The 13,247-nt window shown below is 37.9% G+C and overlaps 1 protein-coding gene across 1 annotated transcript in view; it reads right to left on the reverse strand.

The window, feature by feature from the left end:
• Positions 1-13,247, reverse strand: part of LOC136248589 (E-selectin-like) — an 87,809-nt gene that overhangs the window by 52,300 nt on the left and 22,262 nt on the right. The window contains exon 3 of the mRNA XM_066040358.1: positions 649-1,149. The gene's annotated coding sequence lies outside the window, so the exon portion shown is untranslated. The remainder of the gene's footprint in view (positions 1-648; positions 1,150-13,247) is intronic.

Consider the following 13,247-nt stretch of genomic DNA (forward strand, 5'->3'; position numbering starts at 1 on the left):
TGGTGCTGTGCGCACCAGCTATCAATTATCATCTCAAAAGTGGAGTATCTATTATGCTTCGTTATTAGCTACATTCAACCCGTTACATGGTAGTACAAATCAAGAACTGTTCGAAAAGCATCTTTGAAATCAAAGTATCCAGTATGAAAAATACGGACAATTTCCATTATGAAGGGAAGCCATCACGTGCTATTGCCAAATTAACACCTTTTGCTGTCAGCAAAGATGAATGGGACACAAAGGAGGACACTGGTAAGTCCACGATTAAATGCACTGTACGTGCTGCGATATGCCAAAAGGCACGTGTGACATCAAACAGTGAAAAAATCAAGCCCGTAGCCTTAGCCGTTATCGAGTTATGCTTGTTTGAAGGCATCAGTTACTCAGTTAGCCAGTCAGTCAGTCACTAGAAGATTTCATTTAATAATTTGAAGGCTTGTTTGGTTTTAGTTTTACCTAACCAAATACTACCGCATCATCGTCAGGGAAGAGTGAGGCTGGTTTTTGGGTAAAGTTTTTTCATGTGCTACGCCCAAACCTTTGGAGTACCTACTATACAGTACAATCGTACTGTATGATAACTAACTTCTACGACCACACCTGTGCTTTATAATCTTTTTGATAGCTGCACAGTGATAGCACACTTACCTATTGTGAACTGGATTATTGGTTGTCGTCTATTTATAGTATCATCAGCATCAGTTAAGTCAACTGAGTCTGTTTGATTTGTTGTGAAACCGTATAGCACATATCCATCAGTTTCTAAGTCTCTTAATGCATATCGTACATTAGGAGGGTGATAGAATCCTACAACATCTCCTGACTGAATCTTAGTCCTATTATTTCCTGACAGACTAATGTTCGTTTCTCGAAAGCCATTGCTGCCTGTAAATACATTGTCCTCTAATATCACTACTTCAGCAGTTTTGTTATATATTGGAGAGTTAGGAGACGATGGCCGCCACACTTGAAAATAGCTAATACTACTACCAGAATTTTGCAATGACACTCTAGCTCTAATGCTAGTGATTCTTCCGTTACAAGTGAAATTGAGACGTGGAAAAATCCCCAGTCTGCCAATATCATTTTCTCCTAACTGATCATCTCCTCTTTGCTGAATGTAGATGTAATCTGTACAAATCTGTCCAGCTACAATGGTATAACATGACATGTACAACACAACAAGAAAGCTGTCTATACACAGATTTCACACACACACACACACACACACACACACACACACACACACACACACACACACACACACACACACACACACACACACACACACACACACACACACACACACACACACACACACACACACACACACACACACACACACACATCTGGGCCATTCCATATTACGTAAATCAACAAAAAAAAAATCTGGACCACTTTCGATTTTCATGAAATTTGGCACAAACATGGACCCTATAAAGAAACTTTTTCCCACCAAAATTTGGCTCATTTCATCGGTCTGCCTTTAAGTTATGACCACTCAAAGTTTCTATTGAAAATTTCTTCAATAAAATGACCATAACTTTGTTTGTGACTGACATAGACACTTCTGGTTTAGATTTTTGAAATGCTCATTTAAGTCTCTTTCAGGTGATATGTGTAGGTTAGAGACCTAGCACAAGGATCTTCATGGATTTTACAATCCACAAAGATCCGAGGGCATGGTCTCTAACTGACTTAGAAAATGTATGCATTTTATATGGGCATATAGGTGGAGTCATAGTGGGATTGAGTTATATGTCATACTGAAATCGTCACACAATGTTAAAACAATCACAGAAGACTGAATGTGTTTTTGTCGAAGTGTTGAAAAAATCAAAACTCGCACCACTTCCTTTCACAAGTTAGACTTGGATCTGGCACAGCTGGGAAACTGCAGCGATCGATAATAATGTTGAGCCGGGTAGCGGTAGCCAGTACCTATGGCGTCACAGCAGTGTAAAGAACACATGTGTCGAAGAAGTAGCTTGTGTGGATTTATACAATGGAAATGAGTTGTCACAAGTTGTGCCTTCAGCAGCGCCACAGTAGCTTTTATAACAGGCACGAGGTTTTGAATATGGACACACCCACATTACACGTAGCAAAAAATAACGTTTCTACAAGGAAGCTTACCCATTTAGGTAATAATAAAGTCCATCCATAAGACAAAAACAGCCTAAAAACACTCTAGAATCAAATGGGCACTAAACAGAATTTTCGTGATATTTCTGGATTTCTCCGTTCATCGTAACAAACGTATGTACAACGTTAGATTGCACCTCCCATAATCAAATTCCATTAGGCATGGCTGTAAAATGAATAGAGTGGTTAACCACATGTTGGCCTGGGTGACTGGTCGCCCACTGCAGGCTATCAACCTGAACATGCTTGGAGGGAGCATTGCAAATCAATGATCGAATGTGAGATTTGTGATGCTTGAGGTCTTTTCTGCTAGCAGGTTTGTAACCATTTTAAGAACCTGCTAGCAGGTATCTTGGTGGATTTTAAAGACCTCATTATCCTCCAAAGATCAAAGATATTATACCACCATTTTCTAAATAATGTTTATAATTGTTCAAAGGAAAAGGTCAAACCACAAAAATGTAACATTAATTTTCAAAAATATATGTGACCCAGTCTGAGAAAACCGGTCTTATCGCCCATGTCAGCAGATTCGATTTTTCACCCAGGACACTAAGCTACATAAATAAACTATCTAATTCCACAATCAAAATCAGCTAGACTTGAGTGGTCCGGTTTTGCTGGCTGCTTTTCCCAAGCCCAGTGGCAATCCATACATACGGTGTGGGGAGCTCTGGTTAGCCTAGGGATGACTGTATGTGGCTGTACAGTTCTAGGGATGACTGTATGTGGCTGTACAGTTCTATGGTATTGAATAAGTACCTTTGCTGTGAATTTCCTTTCATTTTAGCCAATTTTGAGACCACAGTGACCAAAGCTTGGCGTACTTCATCCCTACGCCTTCCTTTTCAATTTTTGAACACCATCTTGCCTGCCTTCCAGGCCCCTGCCTCCCACCCATTTTGCAGCTCACCTGATACAGTCAACCTCGGTTTAAAAACTGTCTAAACTGTCTAAAATGGTGGAAAACTTAGTTGTTGGCTACTTGCACAGTGGATGCTGTGGAAGGTAAGGAATTGGTGTAAAACGTGTGAAAATTTGGTACACATAGCTTCAACCATTGGCGAGCTACAACACACTAAATACTCAAAACCATTGGTGTCATTCCTTTCATTCTAATGTGATATGCATTGGTTCATGCACCAGTCAAAATAATGTCACAAAAAGTAAAAAAGTAGGTATAAGGAAAAAATTAAGAATTTAAAGTTCAATTAGAAATAAAAAGTAGGGAAACAAGGGAGGTCACCTATACCTAAAGATAGTGTTGTTGTAGACCTTCAGTGCTGGTCACTGTAAAGTGTTAATAATAATAAAATAATAATAATAGGCAACCTCCCTTACTTCCCTACCTTTCATTTCTATGATCCCTAATCGAACTTTAAATAATTTTCCTATACTTGTATAAATGTGGCATTTCAGTTTGCTTGAAAGTATGACATTTAAGAAGTTTGCACAACCTAATCTATGGAAAAATTAAGAGTCAATTTTAAGGATTATAGAAAAAAGTAGTGAAACAAGGGACTGGAGGTCGCATATACCTAAAGATATACTAACCCCATACCCCTGCAAAATTTAGACTTCTGAGTTTACAGCAGGACTCTATAAACACACCATTTAGTGTGGCAGGACAAAATGAGTGAGTAATAGTGTATGGAACAACACAACAATTTATAAAGCTTGCATTCATCTTTCAGGGAAGCCTTTACAGAGGTAACATGAGCCGTTTTAAAGATTGATATACTCTAATAGAGCAGTCAGGTAATTACTCTAATAGAGCAGTCATGTATACTCTAATAGAACATGCTTCAATAGTTGAGTTTTTCAGGCATTCTAACATTAAATGCAAAACTGAGCAGGACCTTATATTACTATAGTTTTGGTGTGTAGTGTTTAAAGATAAAGAATTCCAGTAATTTATCACTTGGGCATGCAAAATGAATCTATGTAGTAGTTGTAACATGGGCACGAGTGATTTGCCTGAAATATACACACGAGCACGAGGGCGCAGCCCGAGTGCGAGTGTGTTATTTCAGGCAAATCACAAGTGCCCATGTTACAACTAATATATTCCACTTGGGTGAATCACCTGCAAGTGTACATGGAAACTGCAGGAATGCTTTGCGAGTGTATTTATATGGGACCATGTGACTTTCGATTGTGGGTAACGTTGTAAGAGCAATGACAAGGCACTGCTGAGAGGCCGAACGTAAGTGTATCATCACTAGCATGCAGATCGCTTCGATTGTGGGTACGCAATTAAACACAGGAGGCCCAAATACAAGCTGAACAGCTCATAATGAAGCTTAAGTGCACTATAAAGTACTTACTATACTAGCCATGAATAAACTAAAGCAGTGAATATGTTTACAACGCTATAATGGCCTAGCCAATTAAGCGCCACGCCCAGTCACTGCGCGTGTGTGACATCGCGCCAGGTGTCAAAACGGCAATGTAAAGACGATTCAACTACACTAAAGTACTTACTTTACTAGCCATGAATAAACTAAAGTAGTGAATACTATTAACACTAATGGCCAAATCAATTAAGCGCTACACCCAGTGTCTGTGGGACATCCCCATGTGACTATTGAATGTAACATGTTTAATATAAACTAACCTGTGACCTTCTTCATTCAGTAAAACAATGAACTATCTTCTTCCCCAAGTCCATGATCTATGCCTTGGCTCACTTTACAAAAACTAAAACCCACTATCGATCCTGTGAAGTGTCGCTATATTAAAGGAGAGGAGATCACACAGTTTCATCAAAGAAATCAAATGATTTCTGAGAATGCTTGGAATGCATTAATGAGAATAGGAGGTAGTATATACAAGTTATATCACTCCTGGGAGGGATATAACTTGTATATACTACTTCCTATTCTCGTTACTGCATTCCTGAGCACTGCTAGCAGTGCTATTATACCACTTATACACCTTCTCTTCCCTTTGAAGTGAGGTGTGAAAGTGGTATATGCTATGTATATTTGTAGTTATAATATATTTTGATTGTAAGTCATTTCATTTGTATTAGTAGATTCATGGTTCGATACTATACCAGTGGGATAACTATCACTTACAGATGTCTACATGTGTCTCTATGTACATGTGTTATACTGTCTGCTTCCACTATGCATATGTAGCACTTGCTTCATCCCAGTGGCACTTATATGCATTTTAGTAATTAATGTACTATTTTTTTGCATAAAATATAGCAATTTGCTGAGTTTTGATTCATTAAAATATTGACAGCAGCTGGGGGCGCAGACCCCTGCTTCTGGTAACTCAGTTCAGTGCTGCTATTGGAACCCCCCTTCAAAAAATCCTGGCTATGCCCCTGGGAAACCTCCAGTCCCTTGTTTCACTACATTTTTTCCATTAATTTTTCCTTATACTTGTTTGAAAGTAGCATTATTATGACTGGTGAACCCATCCATACCACACTGAACAGAAGGAATAGTGCCAGGCTTGTACTGTTTTCGTCTGCATGAACACGCACCCCAACTATCAAATACTGAATTAGCAAAGTGACACAGTGAAGATACTTTTGGGCTTGGTTATACCTAACCAATACTGCCAAGGTGCTATGAAGATAATGTGAGACTTAGTATAGCGACGTAGCCCCCAAAATTGGCAATATTGTGCACTTTTTCATAAAATCACGAAACTTTCCACATAAATAGTACTCCTCATGACATGTAATTTTAGATATAGTGCCATCGCTGAGTTGAATCTTGGTGACTTTTACGACCATTTTTGTACAGAAAATTGATCATTTTTGTCTTTAACTCCCTGAGGCAGTACTTAACTTGTTAAAAACATGATACCAAACAAAAGATCTTGTTGATAGAAACAACTTGATTTTTATTTGAAATCAATAGGTGATTTCATTACAAAGTTATGATCATTTTTACTAGTTGCAAAATTTGATAAATTTACCTGCCCTTGAGGTGTGAATTACCTGTGGGCAGATAATTATGCATAAATTTATCAAATTTTGTAGCTAATAAAAATACTCATAACTTAAGAATGAAATCACCTATTGACTTCAAATAAAAACACATTGTTTTCTATCAGCAAGATCTTTTGTTTGGTACCATGTTTTAGCAAGTTAATTACTGCCTCAGGGAGTTAAAGACAAAAATGATCAATTTTCTGTACAAAAATGGCAGTAAACATCACCAAAGTTCAACTCAGCGATGGCACTATATCTGAAAATACATGTATTGAGGACTACTATTTATGTGGAAAGTTTCATGGCTTTATGAAAAAGTGCACAATTTTTTGGTTGTGCCGCTATACTAACTGGATTTTAAGGAGATCTTTTGGGCAGAAAACCCCAAATCTTCATGATCCCTAATATACAATACTATACCATACTGAATGATAAAAGAAATTTGCATACACATAAGTTTGCCCAGTCTATGTTTGAATGCATTTCAACTGTTTACCAATTCATTATTATTAAGTTCAATTTCAGTTTGTTAAACTATTAGCAACTATATATGATCATAAACTGCAACATACCAGCAAGTTGAATGCAGCACAACAACACTGCAATAGTAGTCACTATAGAATCCATCAGTAAACACTGGAAAGACATGGTATTTATATAATAGCACATGTAATTGATAAGCATTATGCAATAATAGAGAAAAAATGGTACAAGTCAATGTTTCTGGTTGGGTAACTACATAGCTGATTTGCTACAAGGAGTGGCTTGAACTTGACAGCTGGACATTGTTAAAGTGAGTTATGCTGAACAAACAGTAATGGGAAAATGTTGGGAAAATGTCTGATTGTAGTGTTTGTACAGGATTGCAGCATCACAAAAATTATTCTCAATGTCATAGCTATAGGTTACACCATCTACAATGAAAAGCCAGACCTCAGGAGTGGATCCAGGAGCTGGCAAGGGGAGGGGCACAATCAGGTTAAGTTGTAGGTGAGTGGAGAGAGTAGATTCTCTTGCTAGTTGCCATATTTTTTAAGCAGCAATGATCACTCCTTAGTAGGTTGACTTTGTCATTATGATGGTTGTGAAGTCCTAAAAACTGTTTAACCCTCTCACCGCCACAACCACCATATGGCGGTTTAGATTATAAACACCCGTAGCACCACACTCTAAACACTCTGAAACTTCAGTCAAGTGTTTTAGTAGCCCCTGCCAGGGGCGTAGCCAGGATTTTTTTGAAGGGGGGGTTCCAGCACCAGCATTGAGTTACTAGAAGCAGAGGTCTGGGGGTGCAGCCCCCAGCCACTGAGAGACTTTCAATATTTTAATAAATCAAAACTCAGCAAATTACTATATTTTATGCAAAAAGTACATTAATTATGATGCATTAAGTGCCCCTGGGATGAAGGTAGTACTAGATAAAGTCACCTAGTGGAAACAGACAGCATAACACATAGAGACACATATATAGTAATCTGTAAGTGATGGTTATATCTCACTGTGGTATAGGAGCCATGAATCCACCGATACAAATGACGATCAAAACAATATAACTATACAAATATGCATAGCATGAATTCATTTTGCATAACACAAGTGATCTATATCTTTAAACACTGCACACCAAAGCTATAGCAGGCTAAGTTTTGCATTTAATGTTGGAATGTCTGAAAAACTTCATATGGACATGGATATTTACATGCATGTTCTATTAGAGTATACCTGACTGCTCTATTAGAGTATATACCTGACTGCTCTATTAGAGTATATCGATCTTTTTAACAAGTTTTGAAGAGGGCTCATGTTACCTCTGTAAATCCTTCCCTGAGAGATGAATGTAAGTTTTATCAATTGTTGTGCTGTGCCATTACACTATGTTGCTCATTCATTTTGTCCTGCCACACTAAATGGTGTCTTAGGCAGACATGGGGCCAAGTACATTTAAAAGTACTTAAGTAAAGTACAAGTACTTTTGAATTTTCCAAGTACAAGTACAAGTACTCCAGCAGCAATCAAGAGAGTACTTAAGTAAAGTACAAGTACATGCTGGAAGTACTTAAGTAAAGTACAAGTACACTTTGCTGTAGTAAAATATATGCTGTATTCAGTGTATTGTAGTATGTAAGTGTGCCTAGGGGGGTTGGTTTTTGTCAACTATTCTCTCTCTTAAACTCTTAAAACGCACTGACTTGAACAACAGCATTGGCGACATCGTTAATCGTGGCAACATGATACACAGTAAGGTTGGGGAAGGCAGTAGAAGAATCGCAAGAAGTTGTAAACTGCACCTTCATACAATTTTGATATTTTCATTGTATACCCACTGTGTACAAACTATGTACAATGTTTGCAGTACTTACAAGTACTTACAAGTACTTTAAGTACTCAAGTACATACAAGTACTTAGCAAAGTACTTGAGTATAAGTACAAGTACATTTGGGAAAGTAAGAAAGTATTTAAGTAAAGTACAAGTACTTTCAAATCTGTACTTAAGTGTACTTAAGTATAAGTACTCATGTACTTGGCCCCATGTCTGCTCTTAGGATCCTGCTTGCAGAAGTCTAAATTTTACAGGGAGGGCTCCTGAACCCCCTGGAACCCCCCCTCCCTACGCCCCTGCCTGCACTTATCCTGTAGTGGGCACGCCCTTAAGTGAACGGGAACAGGGATAACCGGTCTCTCACGCACTATTGCGCGGTTAGATGATGCAATCGCATACTTTCGGAATGTCGATAACAAGCATTGTAGACGATTCTTCGACATAATAATGGCGCTACTAATAAAGAGAAACAGTAGGTTGGAGTGGCGTGTTGCTACTTTTGTATGTCTCGAAACAGTGACCTCGTGCTTGTACGTGCATGCGCACTTGCTCAAATGCTGAAAAACCAGACTTAGAGATTATTGCTTCAACTGTAAACAGGTTAGTGATGTTTATTGTATCATACAGTACGATAGTACTGTATATTAGGGACATCGAAGGTGTGGGGGCGATCCATGATATAATATAACCCAAAAACCTGCCGCAATTTTTCCTCACAGCGACATGACAGTATTGGTTGGGTAAAACCAAGCTCAAAAGTGTCTTCAGATCGACCCGAAACGTTTCCGTCAAGTTGCTACAGAATTTAAAAAAAAATTTAGTCAATGGAATGTGCCTGCCTACCTGCCTGACGCCTTCAGTCAAGCGTAGCGGAAAACTGGCTACAGCTACAGCCCTAATTCTTTCGCAGAAACGTTTCTAGATCGCTTAAGAAAAAACCTTTGGTATATTGATAAACATACAATGCTTGTGCTATTGTCTTACCTTTTATCCTTCTTTACCATGGCCATCAGTCAAGGTTCTACCACTGAGTGTTAATAGACTACAGTACGGCTTCCATACCAGTGTATATTGCATCAAACTATTCGAATACTCGTGGTCGCCGGTTGTACCAAAAACACACGCGTACGTCAGACTCGCTGTTGATATCAATCAGAGAGAGCAACTCACGGCGAACTACTATATAGCAATGTGTAAGTCAATAAATATAGTTTAAGTAGTAACAATGTTAAACCGAGTCGGATCATCCAGGTCCTGCTTTACAGATTATTTGGGTCTGACCCTACGTGCTAAACTAAATGTGGATGTATTACCACACGTCATAGCGTAGATCTGCTTCTTTTGTGAACCATGCCCACTTACGTAAATTACAGTCTGTAGACATATGGTAGCCACGTCCATTCATCAGTGTGTAGGTATGCACGAATCCACGCCCACTTACGTAAATTACTGTCTGTAGACATATAGTAGCCACGCCCATGTAGATATGCATGAATCTACGTCCATTATTGTCTGCAGGCTTAAGTAGAGCCACGCCCACTGATCAGTTGTTATTGTATGAGTCATAATCTAGTATAATAGTGCTGTGAGTAACTCACCAGATATTTAGTGGTCATGAGCTGGCAAAAAAACTTCACAAACAAGTATAAGAAAAAATTGGGAATTTTAAATTAGATTAGGGACAATGTATAATGCTGCAATAAAAAGTACTGAAACAAGCTGGATTGGAGTAGTATGTAATGTCCAAATACTGTAAAACAATAAGAAGTGAATATCCCTACTGTGCATTGAGTGTAGCACAGTAGGGATATTCACTTCTTATTGTTTTACAGTATTTGGACATTACGTACTACTCCGATCCAGCTTGTTTCAGTACTTTTTATTGCAGCATTATACATACTCAATGCACAGTAGGGATATTCACTTCTTATTGTTTTACAGTATTTGGACATTACGTACTACTCCGATCCAGCTTGTTTCAGTACTTTTTATTGCAGCATTATACATTGTCCCTAATCTAATTTATTAAATTCCCAATTTTTTCTTATACTTGTTATTATAAACAGTGCTAGCCTGTACAGTGGTGAAATTTCACGTTTGGTTTCACTTAGATCAATTTTCGTACTTTAAAGTTATATAATGGATTTGTGGTTGCTCTTGTGTAAACAACAACTTCATAATCGAATTCCTTGTTCTATAGCAAGTAAATTGATATATAGTTTTATAGGATTATATAGTATGGTGTGTAAGATATAGCAGTTTAGAAACAGTAGATTGGAGCCTCTACAAATTTGGCGGTGAGGGGGTTAAAAGGTATGAAACTCTGAAACACCTGCAATACGATAATTATTTTTAGAGGTGCTTTAGTATTATGAAGATGCCAGGTGAAATTTTGACTGCTCTTTTAACTTTGGATTCAGGTGAGTTTATGGTGGTAAAAAACAAGTTTTATGATATATATATATATGTATTATTTATTTGTACTACTTTCACACCCCAGATCAAAAGAAAGCCAGTGCATATATATCTCATATTGCACTGACTCAAAATGTTAACGAGATATACGCACTGCTACTAGTGCGTATATCTCGTTAAGACAGTGCATATATCTCGTTACGTAGTTTGTTTTTTACTTATGTAAATGTAGTAATTAAAGAAACATAATAAACACTAGTGTCTTAAAATTACTATCTTAGCAAAAGTAAAATCAAACTACTGTTTGATGTATTAAAATTGAATCCCACAATCACAGCTTGTTTAGCAACATTCAATCCCACAATCACATCTTACTTGGTTGCCTATATAATAGAAGGGTATAACAACTAAAGATTTTGCCAATTAGGTAATCTACATGCTAAAGTAGAACATATTAGTGATACCACGGGCACTTGTGTTTTGCCTGTATATACGCACTTTCCCTCGGGCGCGTGCGTATATATCAGAAAAAGCACTCATGCCCATGGTATTATATTATGTACCACTTTCACACCTCAGATCAAAGGAAAGCCAGTGCACATAAATCACATATTGCACTGGCTCAAAATATTATCAAGATATACGCACTGCTACCAGTGCGTATACCGTATAGAGGGAAACTTTGGTGAGGGTAACCTTTGGCGAATAGCCAGCTAAATTGCATTTGGCGAAATAAACTTTGGCGAATTTGTAGCAATTTGCCAAAGTTTTCCTGTATACGGCCGTATAGAGGAAACTTTAGTGGTGTTAAACTTCGACGAATCGCCAGCTGAAATTTGCAGTACTGTAGTACGAGTTTCCGTGAAACGTAGCTAATGTTGTTCTAATTATTTGCCGTTGATCTCCAAGGTGACGCGTCATGTCTCTCTTTAGATTTTCAATTGATTCTAAGATTCGTGGTTATCACGTTTATCAAACCATATGGAGTAATCCATATATCGGGGAAGAACTGAATTGTAAATGTGAGCCTGCAATCCATATGATCCACACGCAGTGGCCACGACGAAATTAATTTCAGGAGCCTCAGCTGTTGTAGGACATGTCCCTTTTGATATTTCTTCAATATGCTCAATATTTATTAGACGAGGTGGATCAATTATTAGTCGTATGAATGGCAGTTGCTGTTGCTCATCAGATTTGGAACAAGGCAGCCTTGAGATTCCATGCAAGTTGGTGTTCTCTACTGAAAATGAACAGGAAGTAAAAAAGACCAGAAAGCATCTCGAAGCAACCTTATCCATTGTTGTTGCAATGGATACACTTTCGATTAGGGATACCCGAGGGGATACCAGTACTAGTGACAATCAAGTTGTTGAAGTCCAAAATGATCAATTTGTTCAAGTCCAAAATGATCAAGTTGTTGAAGTACAAGGTCATGGAGCTGAGTTGATAGATTTGTCCTTGGATTTAGATCAAGCTGCTGAACATGATGCTGTAGAATGAAAGTAGTAGACTCAGAATGCAGAATGTATCATAATGGGAGAAGAATTAACCGACACAGAGATTAATTTGGCTCAACAATTGTTGAAGAAACAGTTTCCCAATCTGAATGGGTTTAAATCTACACTGCTTCAAGACAAAAAGGTGTGCACTAACAGAGAAAGCAATCAGAGATAATGTGCAGATAATCCACTGTAAAGGTAGACACCATTGGGTTGTCACCTCAACTGTGAATAGCAAGTAATAGTGTACAATTCTTTGTTTACTTACCCTGATAAGGAAATGGAAAGAGTCATCATGAATTTGCTCCAGTGGGATTCTAGAGAAGTAGTGTTGAAGTTTGTCCGTTGCCAAAAGCAAAAGGGAAGTGTCAATTGTGGCTTCTTTGCTATTGCATTTGCTACAGCCATAGCATTTGGGAAGCAAAACTGAAGTTTGTTCAAGAAGAGCTAAGGAGCCATTTAGTTACATGCCTAAATAAAGGAGAAATGTCTTTATTCCCTCGCAAATAAAGGCAGCACAAACTGAGGTAAATATGTAAATACTTGTAAATAATCAACAATGGTGTTTGTTTCAATATTTATTTATATTTATATGGTCAATGTCAGTACATTTTCATTGAGATTTGTATAATACACTAATCACAATCACTATTGCAATCAACAAAATACTTTTCAGATATCCCAGCTTCTTTAAATCCGTTCTTCACAAGATCAGGATTGTTCTTGATGTGGCTATGGAGTGCCACCATCCATTCTGCACCCAAAGGCTTCATAGTGCTGAGCCTCAAATCAACACCTTCATTTTGCCTTCCTTCGTCTAATTGTAAGCAAACTTGTTTTGCATACCAGCCTTCAAATTGCTTACAAAGAAAATCTTTTGCTGGCTTGTTAATGCTGAGGTCTAACAGC

Source organism: Dysidea avara, chromosome 3, assembly GCF_963678975.1.
Source record: "Dysidea avara chromosome 3, odDysAvar1.4, whole genome shotgun sequence".
Taxonomy (NCBI): domain Eukaryota; kingdom Metazoa; phylum Porifera; class Demospongiae; order Dictyoceratida; family Dysideidae; genus Dysidea; species Dysidea avara.